General features: G+C 43.0%; 1 protein-coding gene across 38 annotated transcripts in view; it reads left to right on the forward strand.

Moving 5' to 3' along the window:
* The first annotated feature begins 817 nt into the window (after positions 1-817).
* SIPA1L1 (signal induced proliferation associated 1 like 1) overlaps positions 818-21,420 on the forward strand; it is a 360,404-nt gene continuing 339,801 nt past the window's right edge. For 5 of the 38 annotated variants that reach the window (XM_070593972.1, XM_070593960.1, XM_070593977.1 and 2 more), the window contains exon 1: positions 1,151-1,974. The gene's annotated coding sequence lies outside the window, so the exon portion shown is untranslated. Of the gene's footprint in view, positions 988-1,097; positions 1,975-3,242; positions 3,325-7,157; positions 7,357-21,420 lie in introns of those variants that run through there. The other 33 variants (XM_070593950.1, XM_070593969.1, XM_070593951.1 and 30 more) reach the window with 18 other exon arrangements.

Below are 21,420 nucleotides of genomic sequence, written 5' to 3' on the forward strand. Positions count from 1 at the left end.
AAGAGGGATTATAACTATTGAAAAACAGACACATTCTGTGTGAACAGAAATGGGAGGATAGTAACAGAGTAAAAAACATGACTGTGGAGCACAAACATATTCTAAGCCTAAGTACTCTACAGAGGGAAAGGGAAGTGCTGAGGACACGTACAGACTGCTGCGTTCACTTTTTTCCCCAACAGACCTTAAGTAAATACCTACTGTGTACCAAGCCTGTGGAGGCGCTGAGAATGCGAAAATGAATAAGGCAGATCCTCAAGGAGCCCAGTCTGGTGGTGGTGGTGATGGGAAGGTGGGGCGGGGGAGGAGGAGAGAGGGAGCGTATGGAGTGGGGGTTGGGGATGAGCTTAGACGGGAAGGTTGAAAAACTGAATATACAGTAGGAATTTGGTACAGATTTGCGCTGGCTTCTATTGCAGAAATCTGCCCCAGAACATCTGAAAAAAAAAAACTCAATTAGCCTCATTTGCCAAATTGGGCCAGATATCATGACGCCGGTCTTCTACAGCTAACTTCTCGAACAGGTTTAAAAATCCTCCTTACGCTTCTAGCTCTCGCTTTCCCCACCATTAGAGGGCCAGGCAAGGGAGGGGGCAGGTTGAAAACTGCACCCACGTCTGCTGCCTCTGCTCTCTGCAGGAGACAGGAATCCAGGGCTTTGCCATCGTCATAGCAACTAGGAGTTCCACGGTCCCCCACCTTCCTCCGAGTCCTTCCACTTCCCCCGCCGGCGGGGCTGCGCTGCCGCTTCTCTCGCGAGATTTGCGCGCCGCGCTCAGCGGCCCAGCAGTGATCTCACCCGAGACTTGGGGCGGGAGGGAGGGAAGGAGGGGAAGGAATGGGGCGGGGAGGGGAGGGGAGGGAAGGGCGAGTGCGGCGCCGCCACCGCCGGCAACTTTGTGAGGGAGTTCAGTGCGTGCGTGAGCGAGTGAGCGAAAAAGTCAGTGCGGCGCCGAGTCTGGGAGGAGGGTCCCCGGGGAGGGCCAGGTCTGGGCTTCAGAGGCCGCCCCCGAGCCACTTCATCCTCTCCCGCCTCCCTGGCTCCCTCCCCATTTCCTCCCCCCACGGGTCCTCCCGGGCCTTCCGCCCCCTTCTGCAGTTACCTGTCCCCTCCCCCACTCGGCACGCACCTCCCCTTTCCCCCGCGCCCACCTCCGACCTCCGGACCCTGGACTCGCAGCCGCGTCGCGCTCGCTCTCCGCGCCGGCCGCCCCCTCCGCTCTTTCTCCTGGGGGCAGGCGGGCGGAATGGGGGGCGCTGAGCCTCGGAGGCGGCGCGAGCGGAGACCCGGGCGCCCAGACAATAGTTGATGCCGGGGGGACGGGGGCACCTCCGCCGCCCCACTTTGCCAGGAGCGCGGCCCCCACCGGCAGCTCTCCAGCCTGCATTCCGGGTCCCCCTCGGAGCCAGGCTCCGGAGTTGGGCACATTCCGCCCCCGCCTCCCCGGACCCCCCTGCGTTCGGCGCCCGCCCCGGCCCGGCCTCGCTGCCTGCCGTTCTCCGCAGAGGAGGCGGCGAGGAGCGCGCGCCGACCGTCTACACGGTTTCTCTTTCTCCCCAGGGAGAGCGCGCGGCGGACGCGCCCCGGACGCGCGGCGGCACCCGGAGGCCGGGCCCAGCGGTAAGTGGCCCCCGTGCCTCGGGGCCGGGCAGGGGAGCACGGGTGCAGGACTGTTGACAGCCCCCCCTCCCTTTCTGGCCGGGGATTGGGTCCAGGGCCCGGAGCAGGACACCCGGAGGCCGGTCAAAGTTTGATTTCCGATTTGGTGGCGTGCTGATAGCGCAGCCCCGCGGGGGTGAGTCCAGGCTGCACAGCGCCTGGCGCGCGCGCACGCATCTCGGAATCCGAATCTGCACAACCCGGGGCCAGGCTCCTGTGCGAGAAGCCGGGAGACCCGCGCTCCCGTCGGGGTGGCTGCGCCCACCCCACCGCTCTCATCTCCACCGGGCGACCCTTCCCCTTCAGTCACCTGGGTGAGCGCTTTGCAGGCTGTGCTGGTGGAAGGGACAGGCCGAGAGGTTTACTCTCCGGAGAGGGAGAAGAGCAGCTCGGTGGCCGCGGGTGGTTAGTTTCTCTCCTGGGGGTCTTAGTGGAGTGAAAGTCTGGGATGCTTTAACCTGCTTTCCTTGGAGCAAGTAAACCTCGAAAGGGCTGGGGACGCGTGAGGGTCCTGCAAAAAGAACTTTTCCTCCTTCGCCCCGTCTGTTTTCAACTTCTCTCCTGACCTTAAAGGAAATATGCGAGGCTCCCTATCACTCCACGGCATTTCTAGGCGGACAAGTAATTGTGGTGGACAGGTTGAAATTTCATTGTGTGGAAAATCTAGAGACAAGGGAGATGGCTCACTTTCAAGGAAGATGTTTAATCGGGTAGTTGGTATATATATTTCAAGGGGAGCGTTTGGGCACTGATGGCTCCTAGACTGCGTTTACCTTATAGATTTTATTTTCATGACGAGTACTTTAGACGCAGCCTTCGCTGAAATTCTTACTACCTGCTAAACGACAGTATTTCTAAACTGGAAGCCAGTGATGCGATGCAAATTTCAGAGTGAAGGTGTCGACTTTCATCAGGTTCCAGGTCTATCTGGATGAACTGGGGTTGGCGTTTCCTCTATAAAGCAGACCTTTCATGTTGAAACTCTGACTCAGATTCTTAAAGCCGTTGTTTTTATACTGGTACTCTGTGGGAGTTGTGTCAACTTTCTCTTGTTTTCTCATATGGAATAATCATCCAAGGCAAAAATTCTCTGACTTAATCTTTTGGAAAACGACAAGTTTAAGTCCTGTACAATCATTCTCTGCGGCCAGTTTAGTAACAGTATTAATTTCTGTATAAGCCTGATTTAACGACTTTCACCTTGCCCTTTTTCATTTTTCTGAAAGCTGCAATTAAGCCACCTTTACCAGGATGAAGGGGAAAAAAAGCTGATGGGAATAATGTAGAACAGTGGTGACAGCAGTAGGCTCAAATAAAAGGTTTACAGAAAGCAGTTTATGGTCACTGATGCGTCCAACTATTAGATGACATACCAGTTATTAATGAGAATATTAATATGAAAACATTTTTCCCATGGAATAAAGTATTTATACTAAGCATATATACTAGCAATTAACAATGCATTTAAAATGATTTGGGTGAGGATTTGCACCTAAATGGTTAGGGGCAGAATAAGAGATTTGGGGGGAATGAATGGTTTTATGTGGCTGACAACTTATTTTCTTATCTCATTATGCTTAAGTAAAGGACTCGTGAAGTTGACTGTCATTAGACTTCTCCAGCTGACTGAGAGAACGAGTTCGGCGAGTGGCTCAAGACAGACAGTAGGTGTTGCTGTTAGCTTCTCTGTAGTGCCTGGTTGCTGCTGGAGTTGGAGATTGCAATTCTGGTGCAGTGAACTTTCTGTGTCTGAAGTCAGGCAGGGTTAGTTGTGTTAGTTGTGACTTCATCGTAGGATTCCAGGGCTGGGTTGACTTGAGCCTTGAAAGAATTTCAAAGCATCTCATTGAAATTTCGTATTGAGTTTCTTTTAACTCTTTCCTTTCACTGTTTTCTGCCTTTCGTATTTACTTTGCTTTTGCTTTGATTATATGTGTAATTTACAGCCCTCCTCTCCTCCCCCTCCTTGATTTTTTTTTTTTAACAACTTTTTAAAAACACCTTCTAGTAACTTTCTTGAAGCCATAGATTGAAGATTGCTTGGAAATTGGGGTTTTGTAGACTTTGGAGGAGTCTTGGTTGAGTATGAGTTGAGATGTGTATTTGCAGTTTGAATTTTTCAGTAAATAGTTGTTTTTCTGTCTCTGAGCTGTGAGGCAGGAGCGTGAGGAGAGGTAGAACAGTATAGGAGTAAAGAATCCTTGAATCTTTTCACTTTAGGGCAAAGTTGTGTTTCCTATCAGTCCTCCTAGTCGTGTGGTCATTTCTATTGGTCCACATCAGTGCACACATGAAGGACGAATATCCTGAAGATTTTCAAGTGACATCTCAGATTTGAGCCTTTTGGTTCACTGACCAAGCTGGACTTTCTCTGAGGAACACAAATAGACTCATTCCCATAACGGAGGGCTCGAGCTCTGATATAGCATGCTTCTTTCTTTCTTTTGACTCAAATCACGGAAGTTCATGTCTCAAACTCAGAAAAATTTTTTCCTCTATAACATCACTATATTTGTAACCTTTTGAAATTTGTGGTGGTCAGACGGCCTTTATTGAGTGCCTCTGTGTGGGAGGCGTGCTTTTGGGTTCTGTGATTCCAGTGGTGAGTGAAAGTGTGTTCCTGGTCACATGGACCTGACAGTCCACTGGGGCCATTTGTAGTGACCTTTCCTGGTTTTGTGTCCTGATACCCTGATGCCCCCATAAAGGTTCTGTGTAGCAGACAATCAGTTATTTTTTATTGTTAACTTATTTAAGTTAATTTTTAAAATAATGGACCCTAGGGGCTGGCTCCGAGGCCGAGTGGTTGAGTTCGCACGCTCCGCTGCAGGCGGCCCAGTGTTTTGTTGGTTCGAATCCTGGGCGCAGACATGGCACTGCTCATCAAACCACGCTGAGGCAGCGTCCCACCTGCCACAGCTCGAAGGACCCACAACTAAGAATATACAACTATGTACCGGGGGGCTTGGGGAGAAAAAGGGAAAAAATAAAATCTTTAAAAAAAATAAAAATAAAATAATGGAGCCTAGTATCTGCCTTCAGAGTGTCTGGGTTTCAAGTTTTCCACTATAGGGTCTTAAAAAATAATTGAACCTTTTTCTGAAAAACTGTCTTTTTCTGCAGAGATGGGCACGATACTTGCTTCCCAGCTTTGCTGCAAAAGTTAATGAGAATATATGTATGGAAGTACTTTGCAAAGCATATCATCTTATTTGAAGTTGCATTTTCTTACTTTCCGATGAACTGATTCATAGACTGTTGGAGCTAGAAGGTTATTTGGAGCATAAATCATTTGGCCCATCTTCCTCCTCATTTGACAGATGAGGAAACTGAAGCCCAGAAAGTCGAAGTGATTTGAGGAAGGTTTTAGAAGAACTAGTTAGTGATCAGGTGGTGACTGGAAGGCAGGTTTTGAGACTTAACTATATTCCTTTGTTTCCTGGATTTTTTTCTACTTTAGAATCTATGTGTTAAAATCTGTTTGCTCCCCCAACCCTTGTGCGTTCAGCATTTATTAAATGTCTAAAATGAGAAGCAGCAAAACTTATGGAAACAAACAAAATTTCCATTAAGATTGAAAAGCTATGAAAACAGCATTGATGTAGTGTTTCGTGACTAACTTTAGAGTTACTCAAATTACAAAGTTATGGAAAAAGAAATTATGAGTTAAAGTATGTACATGGTAGTGCCTGTATGCTTTTTTTTTTTTTAAGGAATCTTTATTAACTCAGAGCGTAATATACTTGAACGTTCCTTAGAGAAGCCAAGCTTAATTTGTTGTGGTTTACCATTTTCTTCCCTTCTTAAGCTCATTTTCCATTTTTAAAAGAAAGTAGTTGTAGCTTCTTTATTTCTGGGATAGTGGCAACTTTCAGACCTTCTCCCACAGCTACATGTAAGGGTGACCAGGAACTGGGTGGGGGGGGGGAAGGGTCAGGTGGAAGGAGCTTCCTGTTGAAAATGACTGATTTGTATCGCACCATCCTGCCTTCCACTGTGTAATCTGAGCCAGGAGAGAAGAAACATCCCTGTCGTTTGGGTGACCGCCCTTGAGGTGAGGGGCTCTCCCTTTTCCGGGGAGGGTTAAGCCTTATGTTGTTCTTTTAGTGCTCACACAAAAGTTCGTGTCTTGTTCCATATACGGTGCTAGTTAAAATACGGGTGTTCCATTGTCACTTGAGAGTGACAATCCAGCCTTCTAGCTACTGCACTTCTCCTTTTTTGGTGTGGGAAATAAATTGGCCTCATTGGATGTTTGCTTTTCATTTTTTTCTGTGCCTACCTGAGGAAAGAAAAAGGAAAATGCAGCCACGCACTTAGGTGGCTCTTTGTTTTCCAAAAGTTATATATGAGTTAATAATTCTAGATGATAGCTTGTTTATTTTTTTTGGTGGGCTGTGCAGTGAGTCATAGCAACCTGGGAATGATTCCCTCGGCTTTGGACTTCTTAAACACAGACGAGTTGAAGGACAGATGAAATAACATGAGTTTGACGTGGTTTGTGATCATGGGGGCAAGTCAGTCCATTGGGGTCTGTATTTTGAGAGTAGAGGAAGCTGTGACAGTCCACCTCTTATTTTCTTTATTCTGGCCTGGGGAGAGTAAGGTAATCCCTGTTGGAAGAGAAAGTGAGTGTTTTCTTGAAGATCTAGAGAGATGACACCAAAATGACACGGAGGAATGTCACGGGTTTCTTTAGTCTTTGTTGGAGCTTCGTAAATAGCAGTGCCTTGATGGGTGTGCCAGAGAGTCAGGCGAAGCTGGTCCCTTTCCCTCCAGAGGTCTGGGATGAGGATTTTCAGCCTGTAGATTTCTAATTTGTTACTTGTCCTGTTGCACCAAGTTCTCCCTCTAATTAGGACTGTAGTATGCCTAACTTTAAATTGTGGGAAACGGGCAATTACATAATGTTAGATTTCCCGTTTTTCAGCGCAGGAGAGGCAGGAGGAGAATGCATGCTTGCTGGAGAACCTGGCTTGGAGTGGGAGGGCTGCTGGTTTGCACAAACACAGGGGTCACTCAGAGGCAACTGGAGCAGACAGGCATCCAGCCTCGGCAGCCGCTGGCTTCCTTCTCCCTCCTCCTCCAGAGCAGGTCCAGGTTAAATGAATTTCGCAGACATGAGCGTTAACTTGGGTTATTCCTCTTTTCTGTTTCCACAAAGCCTTTTACCAGAGCTACAGCTATAGTCATTGATTAGATTTTGTGGTTCTGCGTCTTGCTTCCTTTTAGAGTGGGTTCTGAGGTACTCAGAAGAAAGCTGTCGAGAAATACAAAGCAGAGGGCTTGGTGCTGAGTGATCGTGTTCCTATAATCAAGCCTTGACTATGATTGGTATCTTTTCCTTTGGCTCCTCTCCTGTCTTTCTGTAATTCATTTTTTTCGTGTTCTAAATTATTTGCCTAGATAGCTGTTCTAGTTTGATACACTGTGAGCACCTCACATTTCCTTTAACAGTCTTAGTTCCCAGAATTGATTGACTCTTTGGTTTTTCAAGTTTCTTTTTAGTTCTTGATGAGCTCAGAGAAGCAGCTGATAAGCGAACTACGGTGTCTCACGCCTTCAAGAAGAGAGAGTACTTATAAGAAGATGCCTATGAGATAGATGATCATAAATTAATGGAAGCTTCTAAAATTTTCACCTATTTGACTAACTTTTACTGCTTCCTTCACCTGTGTGTACCTAGGGAAAAACTGGTAAGCAGTATTTTCCCATATCTTTGCAAGAAGTGTAAGTTTGTGACTTGTTGGAACCATACTGCTTTTTCTTTTGAAGACCTCCAAAACACGTGTTCTTACTCTTGAAATGATGTTAAGTGTAGTTGATTTAACTTCTCCCTCTTACTGGGTTATTCTTCTGGCTGCTCCAATGAAGACCTCAGAAGGTTCTGCCAATATGTTTTGCCAGCATCTGACTTCTCAGGAGCTGGTATTTCATGTGCAAAGAGAGTGAGCTCTGTGTGTATCGTGTTTGGGGTGGGGATGAATGGGGTTTAGACTCCTGGCTCAGAGTGGGCCCTTAGGAAAGCTGTTGGGAAGGCTTGCCCCGGCTGACACAGAATGTGGTTCTTAACCCTTGTCTCTTTTCCAGTTTGGGAAATGCCTGTAATTCTTCGAAGAGTCTCAGTGTTACTTAATTTTCTTAATTAGGATCTTCGTGCTGATCTTTTGTAATGGGAAATGAGGAATAGTAATTGCATAACAAAATATAATGTTTCGGCCGATAAATGATAGGTTATGGAGAGTTATAGGATTCACAGAAAAGGCTTATTAAAAGTTCAAGAACCTCAGCCTAATAATTGCATTTGGTGGGATTGTTCTTAAGGCCATTTTCAAGGTAGTGTTTTAAAATAGGGGTTTTCGGCGGTTTTGGTAGGATGTGTGTTTGGAGGAGCAGTTGAGTGCTTTGGTGGAGAGCACAGAAGATGGCAGAACTCTGGGCTTTTCTCTGGGGGAGCATGATCGATATCAGGGGGATTTGAGGAAACTCAGTAGGTGATTCTGTTATGCTTCTCCCCCACCCAGTTGAGAACTGAATGGCTTTTATATCATTTCTGGATCTATCCTTGGCAGTGAGGCAGACAAGTAGTGGGTTTAAACCAGACAGCAGCTGACTGGGGGTTACGGAAACTTCATTTTGGATGGGTGAAAAGGAGAGGCTCTGATCCTATGTACAGTCCTATTGATTAAAAAAGACAACTTGGAAAAAATCTAGAAATGACTGCCAACAGCTAAAAGGGTCAGCCTGCTTAGATTCCTGCAGTCGGGGTAGAACATGTAAATTCAATTTGGAATTGTATGTTAGCACTTAATTTTTTTATTGTGGTAAAAAACATAAAATTTACCATCTTAACCATTTTTAAGTGTTCAGTTCAGTAGTGTTAAGTATATTCACATTGTTGTGAATCAGATTTCTAGAACTTCTTCATCTTGCAAATCTGAAACTATACACTATCCCTGGCTACCCCCATTCTACTTTCTGTTTCTGTGAATTTCACTGCTTTAGATACTTCGTATAAGTGGAGTCGTTCGGTACAGGTGTAACTGGTTTTATTGGGCCACAGATACTGCACTTTTTACAGATTGAAGGTTGGAGACGGTCCTGCGTTGAGCCCATCTAGCTCACTAGTTTTCCAACAGTGTTTGTTCACTTCCTGTCTCTGTGTTATATTTTGTTAATTGTTGCAATATTTCAAACTTTTTCATTATTATTATGTTTGTTATGGTGATCAGTGATCTTTGATGTTACGATTCTATCGTTAGTCAAGTTGTGAACGCAAAGGGAAAGTTCTTGAAGGAAATTGAAAGTGCTACTCCAGTGAACACACAAATGATGAGAAAGTGAAACAGCCTTATTGCTGATGTGGAGTAAGTCTTAGCGGTCTGGATAGAAGATCAAACCAGCCACAACATTCCCTTAAGCCAAAGCCTAATCCAGAGCAAGGCCCTCACTCTCTTCAATTCTGTGAAGGCTGAGAGAGGTGAGGACGCTACAGAAGAAAAGTTTGAAGCCAGCAGAGTTGGCTCATGAGGCTTAAGGAAAGAAGCTGTATCCATGACATAAAAGTGCAGGTGAAGCAGCAGATGCTGGTGTGGAAGCTGCAGCAAGTTCTCCAGAAGATCTAGCTAAGATCATTAAGGAGGATGGCTACACTAAACAACAGGTTTTCAGAGTAGATGAAACAGCTTTGTATTGGAAGAAGATGCCATCTAGGACTTTCATAGCTAGAGAGGAGAAGTCCATGCCTGGCTTCAAAGCTTCAAAGGACAGGCTGACTCTCTTGTTAGCAGCTAATGCAGCTGGTGACTTTAAGTTGAAGCCACTGCTCATTTGCCATTCCAAAAATCCTAGGGTCTTTAAGAATTATGCTGAATCTACTCTGCCTGTGCTCTTACAGCATGGTTTACTGAATATTTTAAGCCTGCTCTTGAGACCTACTGCTCAGAAAAAAAGATTCCTTTCAAAATATTACTGCTCACTGACAATGCACCTGATCACTCAAGAGCTCTGATGGAGACGTCCAGTGAGATTGATGTTGTTTTCCTGATTGCTAACACAACATCCATTCTGCAGCCCATGGATCAAGGACTAATTTTGACTTTCCAGTCTTATTATTTAAGAAATATGTTTCATAAGGCTGTAGCTGCCATGGATAGTGGTTCCTCTGATAGATCTGAGCGAAGTCAGTTGTAAACCTTTTTGAAAGGATTCACTGTTCTAGATGCCGTTGAGAACATTCATGGTTCATGGGAAGAGGTCAAAATAGCAACATTAACAGGAGTTTGGAAGAAGTCGATTCCAACCCTCATGAGTGATTTTGAGGGGTGCAAGACTTCAGTGGAGGAAGTTAATGCAGATGTGGTGGAAATAGCAAGAGGACTAGAATTGAAAGTGAGGCCTGAAGCTGTGACTGCATGACTGCAACCTCATGATAAAACTTAAATGAATGAGGAGTTGCTTCTTACGGATGAGCAAACACAGGTTTCTTGAGGTGGAATCTACTGCTGGTGAAGAGGCCGTGAAGATTATTGAAATGACAACAAAGGATTTAGAATATGACATAAACTTAGTTGATAAAGCAGCGTCCAGGGTTTGAGAGGATTGACTCCAGTTTTGAAAGAAGTTCTGTTGTGGGTAACGTGCTGTCAAAGAGCATCACATGCTGCAGAGAAATCATTCATGAAGGAGAGTCAACCAAGGCAGACTTGTTTGTTGTCTTATTTTAAGAACTTGCCACAGTCATCCCAGCCTTCAGCAGTCACCACTGTGATCAGTCAGCAGCCGTCAACACCAAGGGAAGACCCTCCACCAGCAAAAAGATTACAACTCACTGATGGCTCAGATGATGGTTAGCATTTTTTAGCAATGAAGTATTTTTAATTTAAGGTATGTACGTTACTTTTTAGACATAATGCTATTGCACGCTTCATCAACTACAGTATAGTGTAAACATAACTTTTATGTGCACTGGGAAACCAGAAAATTTGGGTGAGTCACTGTACTGGGATACTCACTTTATTGCGATGGTCTGGAACTGAACCCTCCGTATCTTCAAGGTATGCCTGTATTTGTCTTTTCATGACTGGCTTATTTCACTTAGCATAATGTCCTCAAGGTTCATACATGTTGGCATGTGACAAGATTTCCTTCTCTTTTAAGGCTCAATAATATTCCATTGTACATATGTTCCACATTTTGTTTATCCATGCATCCATTGGTGGACATTCGGGTTGCTTCCACCTCTTGGCTAATGTGAATAATCCTGCTGTAAACATGGGTATACAAATATATCTTTGAAACTTTGCTTTTGGATATATACCCAGAAGTCGGATTGCTGGATCATATGGTAGTTCTCTTTTTAATTTTTTGAGTAATCTCCATATTATTTTTCATAGTGGTTGTAAAACCATAGTGGTTTTACATTCCTACCAGCATGCACAAAGTTTACAATTTCTCCACATCCTTGTAAACGCTTCTTTCTGTTTTTTTGATAGCCATCCTAATGTGTGTGAGGTTATATTTTATGGTTTTGATTTGTATTTCTCTGATGATAAGTGATGTTGTGCATATTTCATATACCTGTTGGCCATTTGTATATCATCTTTGGAAAGTTGTCTATTCAAGTCTTTTGCCCATTTTTCAATCACGTTATTTGATTTTTTGTTGTTGAGTTGTAGGAGTTCTTTATATATTCTGGATATTAACTTCATCAGATATATGATTTACAAATATTTTCTCCTGTTCTGTAGGTTAATTTTTCACTCTATTGATGCACAAACGTTTTTAAATTTGATGTAGTCCCATTTGTCTTTTTTTTTTTTGGTAGGGAAGATTGGCTCAGAGCTAACATCTGTTGCCAGTCTTCCTCCTTTTTTTGCTTGAGGAATATTGTCCCTGAGCTAACATGTGTGTCAGTCTTCCTCTATTTTGTATGTGGGATGCTGCCACAGCATGGCTTGATCAACGGTGTGTGGGTCCGCGCCTAGATCCGAACCTGTGAACCCCAGGCTGCTGAAGCAGAGTGCACGAACTCAACCACCATGCCACTAGGCTGGCTCCCCATTTGTCTATTTTTGCTTTTGTTGCCTATGCTTTTGGCATCATATCCAAGAAATCATTGCCAAATCCAGTGTCATGAAGATTTCCCCCTACGTTTTCTTCTAGAAGTTTTATAGTTCTAGTTCTTATGTTAGGTCTTTAATCTGTTTTGAGTTAATTTTTGTATATGGCATAAGATAAGGGTCTAACTTCATTCTTTCACATGTGGATATCCAGTTTTCTCAACACCATTTGCTGAAGACTGTCCTTTTCCTACAGAGCGGTCTTGGCACCTTTGTTGAAGATCAATTGACCATATGTGTGAGGCCTTATATCTGAGTGCTCTGTTCTGTTCCGTTAGTCTGTTTGTCTTTATTCCAGTACTACACTGTTTTGGTTACGTTAGCTTTGTAATATATTTTGAAATTAGGAAGTATGAATTGCACTTACTTTTAATTTATGCTATAGATTCGAGGTGTTGAGTAACAGAGAAGTAATAGGGAAATTGACAATAGGGAAAACAATTTAAAATTTTTTCATTTTTTTGAGGGGATTAGTCGCACTTAAAGGCGGTAAGGTGATTTAAATGGCAGAATGTATGCAAGGCTATCGATTGGCAACTAGTTTAGCCAGAGCTGTGTGTCTAGCACTTCCTGGTTTGTAAAGCACTATCACAGATACTGAGTCCAGAGGCTTGGGAAAGCCAGTGGACCCTGAATTGATCGTGAAGATTGTATGTGTACCCCAGTGGGTATAAATACCCAAAACCATCTGGGTCAGTTGTACCACAGTGCTCAAGGGAGTTGTTTAATGAAAGCCTCTAGTAGTAATCTCAAGATTTTCAGTGGTATCAGTTATTGTAAGAATTCTTGCGTGCTATTTTTTCCTTGACACTGTATTGCCTTTCCTATTTCAATTCAGTAGTTTCTGATTTTCCATATGTGCTCGTTGAATAGCAGTGAGTCACATACAGAGCTAGAATACTTAGCCACAGTGCTGTTTCATTGTCTAGGATGTGCAAAGAACAGAAAATTAACCTGGCTGGGTTGTGTAGGATGAAGTGAAGGCGAGAGATTGGAGCCAGAAGAGCAAATTAAGTGGCTGCTTTAGTAAGTGATTTAGGCTACTTAAGACATGCTTTCTCACCTTCTTAAAACTGTGGGGATAACTGTGGTTGGCTGTATTACTTGAAGGGATATTTGGTAGAATTTCTATGGAGCAAAATGTAGTATGCTTGCATATAGTAGGACTGTAGTAAAGATTTGTTTAAATAGTGACCAAATAAATTCATGCCTGTGTGGGTGAATCTCTAGGGAGTAACTTACTCTTCTATCCCGTGAGTATTTATTGACTCCCACTGTATGCCAGGGGCTGGTGGCTGCTTCACTGGCTCCTGCTTTCCTGTGGCTGAAGCTCTGCTTGCGATTGATGTGGTTCTTTTCGGGTTCTATTCCCCTTATCTAGTTGGATTTTTCTTTAGTCAAAGGCCTGTTTTACTTCTGATGCAAAACAACTGTAGTTGTTTATTATGAAAATAGTGCTATATTAAATATTCTTTGTGTAGAGGAAAAAAGAAACACTGGACAGTTCTGCCTTTTGGTTTCCAAGAAGATGGGTCTTGGCAAAATTTATGTTATCAAGCACTTTTCTAAGAGCTAAAGGAAACTGGCTTTAACGAATTTTGGTTAAGGTTTTCCTGAGGACCCAGATCAGGTTTTCAAATCTTGGTTTCCTCCACTTCCATGCACACTCCAGGAGACTCTAGAAAGCCAAGTTTGGCTCAAATCTCAGTTTCCTCTACTTCCATGCCGGCTCCAGGAGAATCTAGAAAGCTAATTTTGGCTAATCCTGAATTTTTCCATTAATTGTCAGATCCTAAAAGAGTCAGGCACCCTTTTTAGATCTTCATTCATTTCTTTATTCATTTGATTGTTCATTTAACAAGTCTTCTTCATTCACTTATTATCTACCAAGTAATCTTTTCACTTGTAAAAGGAAGGAAGTTGAGGGTTGAATTAAGTTTCCTTTAAGGCCAGCTATTAAAATTCTGTGCATTTATTATTGTGACTTAAAGAGATGTAGGGCTTTTTTTTTTTTTTGAGGAAGATTAGCCCTGAGCTAACTACTGCCAATCCTCCTCTTTTTGCTGAGGAAGACTGGCCCTGAGCTAACATCCATGCCCATCTTCCTCTACTTTATATGTGGGATGCCTGCCACAGCATGGCTTTGCCAAGTGGTGCCATGTGCGCACCTGGGATCCGAACTGGTGAACCCCGAGCCACCGAGAAGCAGAACGTGTGAACTTAACTGCTGCACCACCGGGCTGGCCCTGATTTAGGGCTTTTGTGGAGATAGTAGAAGTGTTTTTTGAAGGAACTGAATAAAGAGAAATTTAGAGTTTTTGTTTTTAGCTCTAAAACATTTTTGTGAGAAAATTCTGTAATGATGGATAATGTTAGCATTAGTCTCACTCTGATCTGAAAACAGTCAACATTTTAACTCAACTCTGAGAGTCTTTCCTTGTAATTTTGGCAGGAGACAATTCTGAATCTAACCTTTCTGCTGTTACATGTAACATTTAGAAACTTAATTCCTCTTTCAGATGGTTGGTGTAGTGCCAGTGTGGGAGATTCAGAAATGCCTATCACCCTTTCTTCTAGGTACTTGGTTCCGAATCTCTTAGAGCCTTTGTCCTTTATGCCTGCGGTAGTCTTTTTTTTTTCTGCTTTTTTTCTCCCCGAATCCCCCCAGTATATAGTTATATATTTTTTAGTTGTAGGTCCTTCTAGTTGTGGCATGTGGGATGCCACCTCAATGTGCCTGACGAGCGGTGCCATGTCAGCACCCAAGATCCGAACCAGCGAAACCCTGGGCCGCCAAAGCAGAGCACGCGAACTTAACCACTTGCCCACGGGGCCAGCCACATGTGCGGTAGTCTTGAGATACTGTGACATCATATCACTGAATGCAGAAGAGTCACACTGAAGATCTGAGTACCAGTGCGGTGATAATTAAACTAGTAATTGCCCATGCTGCCAAATGTGTGATGTTCATATAAGCTAGTGTGAGATTTCATAGCTTTATAAAATGACATTTTCATTTTAATTTGTTGTTAGAAATTCAACATAGTATTGATTGTGTGTTATAAAATTTAGTTATGCAAAATAAAATTGAAGAATTTTCTCTCCTGTGGATTTTTGGCTGTTGTAAATCTGGTCTCCTTATCAAAGAATAGTGGAAGATTTGTGTAGTCCTCGCTCTGTGACTTTGGCCGTTTTTCTTTCATTTACTAATCAGCAGTATTCACTGAGCACCTTCTAGATGGCAGATACTGTTCTCATCTTGGATATATAGCCGTGAACAACTCTGAGTGGATGGGAAGCCACCAGAGGGTTTTGTACAAAGGGTTTCGATCTGACATATTTTTAAAGGACAAAACTCTGTTGTGTAGAGAATAGAATGAAGAACAGGGCAAAGGTGGAAACAAGGAGGTATTACGGGGTTCTAGCAATAATCTAGGTGAGATGTGGTGATAGCAGCAGTGGTGATAAGTGGCTGGATTCTGGACATGTCTCAAGTGGAGCTACCATGATTCACTGAAGAGTGAGATGACATGGAGTGAAAGAAGTGTCCTTGGAGTCAAGGATAACACCAAGGTTTTTGGCCTGAGCAACTGGAATAATGGAGGTGCCATTTATTGAAATGGGGAAGACTGGAGGAGCAGGTTTGGGTGGGGCATTAAGAGCTGATTTGTACAGGTTGGGGATGAGATGCTAGTTGACATGCAAGTGGAGAAGTCAGGTTGGCAGCTAGGCCGATCTCTTAGTCTTCATGAGTTTCAAATTTCTCATCTGTGAAATGGGGAAAATATTTGCCCGTCTCAGAATTCTTGAGATCAAATGAGAAATAAAAAGGTAAAGCTTCTAAAGTTATGTCCTGTAGCAGTGGTATTATTTCTGGAAAGTAGACTGGTTATCATCTTAAATACTTTGTGGTCTCTTTTGAACTACTTAACTCATAGGCCAGAATGTATTGCGGAAAGTTGGCATTTGTCCTCCAGAGGCTGGTTTTCTCTCTGAATAGGTGGAAAAGCTTTCTCTTTGATCCCTTCTGCAATTCCTGGGCAGCTTCTGGGAGAGCTTGGTATTTTGGTTCTCTCCAGGGTGTCAAAGAGCTTCATTTTGTCTGGAGCCACTGGGGTACTACATGGCCATTTGGCGCCACACTTGCCCCTTAATAAACATAGCTTCAGGCCAAGGTAATTTTATTTAGGTGGGAGGATATTGTAGTAGAAAAAAAACGGCTGTTTCCTTTGTCAAAGTCTTTATTATTTTAGGCTTTCCGTAACTTGAATCAGTTAAGAAATAGTATCTAATAGGTCAAATTTATTAGGGAAACCACTCTTCATGTTTCTTCATTCAGAATACGTATTTGTATTTTCCTAGGTTTTTTGATTGCTTAAAATTTTGTTATAAGCAAGTGTAGTATGTTAAATATATATTTGAACCCACTGAATTAAAATTTAAGATCCAAGTAAAAATGTTGAAAGCATCAGTCTTATATTTCAATCAATGGTACTTTTTTTTTTTTGAGGAAGATTAGCCCTGAGCTAACTGCTGCCAATCCTCCTCTTTTTGCTGAGGAAGACTAGCGCTGAGCTAACATCCGTGCCCATCTTCCTCTACTTTATATGTGGAACGCCTACCACAGCATGGCTTGCCAAGTGGTGCCATGTCCGAACCTGGGATCCGAACCAGTGAACCCTGGGCCACTGAAGCGGAACGTGTGCACTTAACCACTGCACCACTGGGCCGGCCCCAAATCAATGGTATTTTGAATTTAACTTTCTATAGAGGTAGTAGTAAATGGTTGTATCCTTGAAATACGGTATTTGCTCAGAATTGACACCTTCTCAACAGTTGGATGTTGGTTTAGGAACATCTTTATTCACAAGATCTGGTGGTGGTTCTTGGTTCTCCAATTCCATAAGACAGTTTGAACAGAAACACCACTGCTGTTTCTTCACTGCCCTCCTGCTTTCATCATCCGTCCACAAGATTTCCATTGGGCATCGGCCCTATGTGCTCATTGCAGGTTCTCTGGTGATTTAGAAAGAGAAGGTAAAGGCACCCTTTAAGGGCCTGACACATGTAGTGAGTGACTCATGTTGATGAATCACTGACAGTTGGGAACTCTAAGTAAGTATTCTAGGTGTTCACTGGAAAGAGCCATAATGGCTTTAATGATGAGGAAAGTCATCAGGGGAACAGGAATGATGTTTTTTAGTGGATGTTGTGGAGGCAGAAATTATTTGGGTAGTTCTCTGGTATCTTTTCAAGCAAGAGGACATCTCTCTATGTTAGAGTTTTTGTCGGGTCCTCAAATTTATAAGATAAGTTTACCCATCTGCTCAGTAATTGTTAAGTTACATAATCTTTTGCTTTTCACTAAATTGGCTTACTATACATTATTTTATTTCAGCCTTTAAGAAAGTGAACTATAAGTATCCAGTATAATATCACTTGACATGATTGTCTGAAAAAACCCCAAGCCTTTGTCTTTCCTTTTGAAGTACCTATTAGAACATTTAGATCAATTGTAAGAAATAATTTGAAAGGGGTCTATATATTTGAATCTCTGTTTTTTCCTTGATTAATTTTTTTCCTCCTAGAAGGAATACAGCTTACTTAGACTTAAATCCTTCGGGATTTTCGAAATCGTCTAATGGCTTTTTATTTGAATTGAGTCTAATAATCATTTGTATCAGGAGGATATTCTCTAAGTTTCTGAAGTCACAGTGCCTATTTATACACTCCTAAGGTTTTCTTTTTTTGTATAACATCTTTATTGAGTCATAATTGTTACAATACAGTTCTCCCATTTGAAGTGTACAAGTCAGTAGTTTTTAGTACATTCATAGAGTTGTGTAACCATCTCCATAAACAATTTTAGAACATCTTCATCACCCCAAAAAGAAACTCCAACCCCATCGGCATCCTTCCCCCTTTCTCCCCAACTCCACCCCACCTCCCTGCCCCCAGCCCTGGGCCACTGCTAATCTACTTTCTACTATAGATTTGCCTCTTCTGGATGGTTCATACAAACGGGATCATACAGTATGTGGTCTTTTGTGACTGGCTTCTTACACCTAGCTCTGTCAAAGCACTTGAACTTTGGTGGTGATGTTACAGATTTTGGGTTCAAAACCAGATATTCCCTGTCTGCTGATCCAGAAACCACAGCCTGTGCCGGGACCAGAGAAAACAGCAAAACTGCCAGTTGCTGTGTGTGTTTGTGGAGCAGGGAGTGAACTTGGAAGTTTTCATGAACAAAAAAGCCACCCTGGTACCAATGCACAGATGTACTCAGAGCACGTGATTGACACTTGTCTGACCCCTCCTGGCCTGAGCATTGCCTGCTTCTTCTGTGAGGTTTTCAGATACCTCTTAGAAGGATCTCTGAGTCTTCCCTTTCTTCTGCCTCTGGTCTGGTCTGGGACCAAGTCCTGCCATTTTTATCCCTTTTGAATTAATTCTTGTTTTCAGCTTTTCCTCTTAGTTTTATTGCCATTATCTTAGAACAGACCCTTGACCTTTTTATCTAGGTGGCTGGAGCAGTCTCCTCTCTGGCCACCTTGGTTCCTGCTGCCCCAGCCTCCAGGCCATCCTCTCTGATGATTCTTTCTGATGGACCACTTAGTACACATTCCACCCTGGAGGAACTGAAGTGGCTCCGGTACTGGCCCACATCAAACTCACACTGTCTTACTTGCTTTTAGGACCTTTCTCTGGGGTTTCTTCTTTCCTGTTTATCTGATTTCTTTGGCCTCTCCAGGACTGTGTCTTTGTATTCATATGCTGGGCCTCTTCTCTCTTCTCTTCCCAACTATTCTGACTTCCTTTGAGCCTTTGTTCCTTATTGATTTTAGTTCTATTCAATTCAGAACGGATGTGAAATCTAAGTTCCTCACCCATAGCTTTATCTGTCTTATCCCCTTCCCTGTATGTCACGCTGCTTACCATTATCTTGTCTCCCTTTTCCCCTCTGATGCAATACCAGCCCCTGAACTCTAGTTTTATCTGTATCTTTCTCATCCTTCAGGGCCCACCTTCTTCATTGACGTCTTTCTGGTTACTCTAACGCACCTTGAATTCTCCTTTCTCCGAAATGCTACTGTACTGTGTTGTATGCTTAAAGAGCTTAGCATTAAATAATTAGCGCATAGTTCATCAAGGATGTTTAACCTGGAGAAGACTGAGAAGGGACGTCACCCCTTGTCACAAGAGTTGAAAGTCTGTCGTATGAAAGGAGGGGAGATTACCCTTGCCTTCTCAGACCCCACAGGGTAGAACAATGAGTAAACACAGATACTGGAATGAGCATCAGGAAGGACTTTTCTAGTGGAGCTGCATGTAGATATGACAGGCTGCATTCTCCATCTCATGCATGGACTGGATCATTCTGGACGGGGTCATTGTAAAGGCCATTCAGACAGTTCATGGGAGTGCAATGAGATTAGTGGTTCTCAGTCTCCATGGAGTAGCAGAATCACCTGGGGAGTGTCTTAAGTACACAGATTCTCAGTTTTTGGAAAGTTCAGGTTGAGCAGTCTGTGAAGCCTGCTTAGAAACTTTTGAGTCAGATAACACTTTTAGTCCTGAGATCCCGTGAATGTCTCATTTGTTTAGCAAACTTTTATTGAGTTGCCTGTGTTGCGCAGCAATGTAAAGTTGTGGGTTTTGCCTTCATAGGACCTAGACTGAAGGAGGGAATGCAGACAGATGGGTGAAACCATGTGATTTCTTCTTAGGTAGATGTAGATGCTTTGAGGATAGGGACCATTTCTCATTTTGTACGCTTATTTGCCCTGGAGGAATGGGCACATTGGCATTCATTCTTGGGTGATAAAGGATTAAGCTGCTGTCTACTGGTTTGCTCCTTGATGTAAGGCTTGCTACTATATTCTTTATTCAGTTGTTTTCATACATCTTAATTTCTTCGTTGAAAGTGAGCCACTGTATCTGCAGTTGCTTCATTACAGATTCAACTTTTGACTGTGTTGCTTCCTAGTAATAAAATTAACATTGGCTAATATTTATTGAGTACCCAGTGTGCCAGGCACTTTGCGTCACATTATTGCTTATCTTTATAACAAGCCTGCAACATAGACTTTAGGACTCTGAGTGGGAGCCAGGGTGTTGAGTTCCTGTTATAGAATTTCTTCTTATATTAACATATATTGCAGCAGCCACCGAGTTGAAGAGTTGTCTAGTGCAGTCATCCACTAGGACTAGAGTAGTTGCAGGCGTGTTTTGACTGTGTGCATAGAATTTATTTTATTGTTGGGAATGCCAGGAAGGCTGTCTGCATATAATAATGTAGCTATGACCATCACCCTGTTAGTTAAGCTTGTAATTTGTTTTAAATACTATGCCACGCTGATGATGGAAGCTCTCCACCCATTTCTCCAGTGGAAGGCTGGTCTTGCTGGGAGAATTTTTAAGCGTGGTATGTAGTTTATCATTCATCCTTGTCGTGCCACAGTGGAGATTCGGGGACTGTTTTTATATCTTAAGTGATGATCTGGATTTTTCAGAACTGGGATGTGTCTCATCTGGTGCTTTCTTTTCCTGTATCTGCCATAGGACTTTGGCCTGTTAAGGTGACCTCCACAGTGCTCAGTTAGTAATGGTCATAAATATCTTTCACAGAACTCCACCAATGACTTAGTTCTATAATAGGTTCTTTACTTGTACCATCTCATTTTATTCTCGTGGAATTCCTGTGAAATAGATATTGTCAGCATTTAACAGACTACGAAACTAGAGCTTAGAAAGGTTAAGTGGCTTGTCTCTTTTTCAGACTCCCATCTGTTTGCATTTTTCCAGGGGACTCAGGCATGGTTTACACAGGAGTGACGTCTTTTCTTTTAATTTCTCTCACCTCCTCCTATTGCTGGCTTCACTGAGAAAAATTAGGTGGTAGATGAGTGAACTTTTAGGAGGTGAAGAAGAGCAGGAATCTCAGACTCTGAGGGAAAATTCTTGGATAATGTATTTCATTTTCTCCCTTCCAGTGGAGTCAAGGTAATGGCTATCGTTGAATGTTCTCTCTGGCCAACTGAACTTACTGAGATGTGGGAAAGACCCTCACATTGGGCCCACACCTGCCAGAGACGTTCAAGGCCTGGGGTGGCAAATATTTCTAGTACAAATAGCTAGAAGAAATGTAAATGTTTACCGCTGTGGTGAAATAAACATACATCTTCACAGAGTTTGTAATGACCACAGAATTTTTTTCTAGTAAGAACACCTTCACTTTGCTTCCCAACCGAAGGCAAGACGGGAAACGTGAGAAATTTATTTTCTGGTGAGCTTCTTTCTTTCTCATCTTGCAGCATGGGTTCTGCTGTGAAGTTGTCATCATGTCATTGACTTCCTCCTGTTGCCCTAAAATTATGATGCTGTCATCAAGTCAGCATCTGCTTTGTTGTGAAATAAGTGTCTTTTAAGAGTCTGGAGGCATATTAGAAATATATAGATTTTTGAAGAAAGGTTGATGGAACTGAAGTTAATTGGAAATACAAAAACAGGTGAAAGATCAATCCTAGCAATCAAGTATGCTTCTGGGAAACATTCAATTAATCAAACAGAATTGAAGTCACTAGTGAAAGTTAATTTAGTTAACTTAGGTCACGGTGAAAAAGGAGATTTTTTCCACCT

Source organism: Equus przewalskii, chromosome 25, assembly GCF_037783145.1.
Source record: "Equus przewalskii isolate Varuska chromosome 25, EquPr2, whole genome shotgun sequence".
Lineage (NCBI taxonomy): Eukaryota > Metazoa > Chordata > Mammalia > Perissodactyla > Equidae > Equus > Equus przewalskii.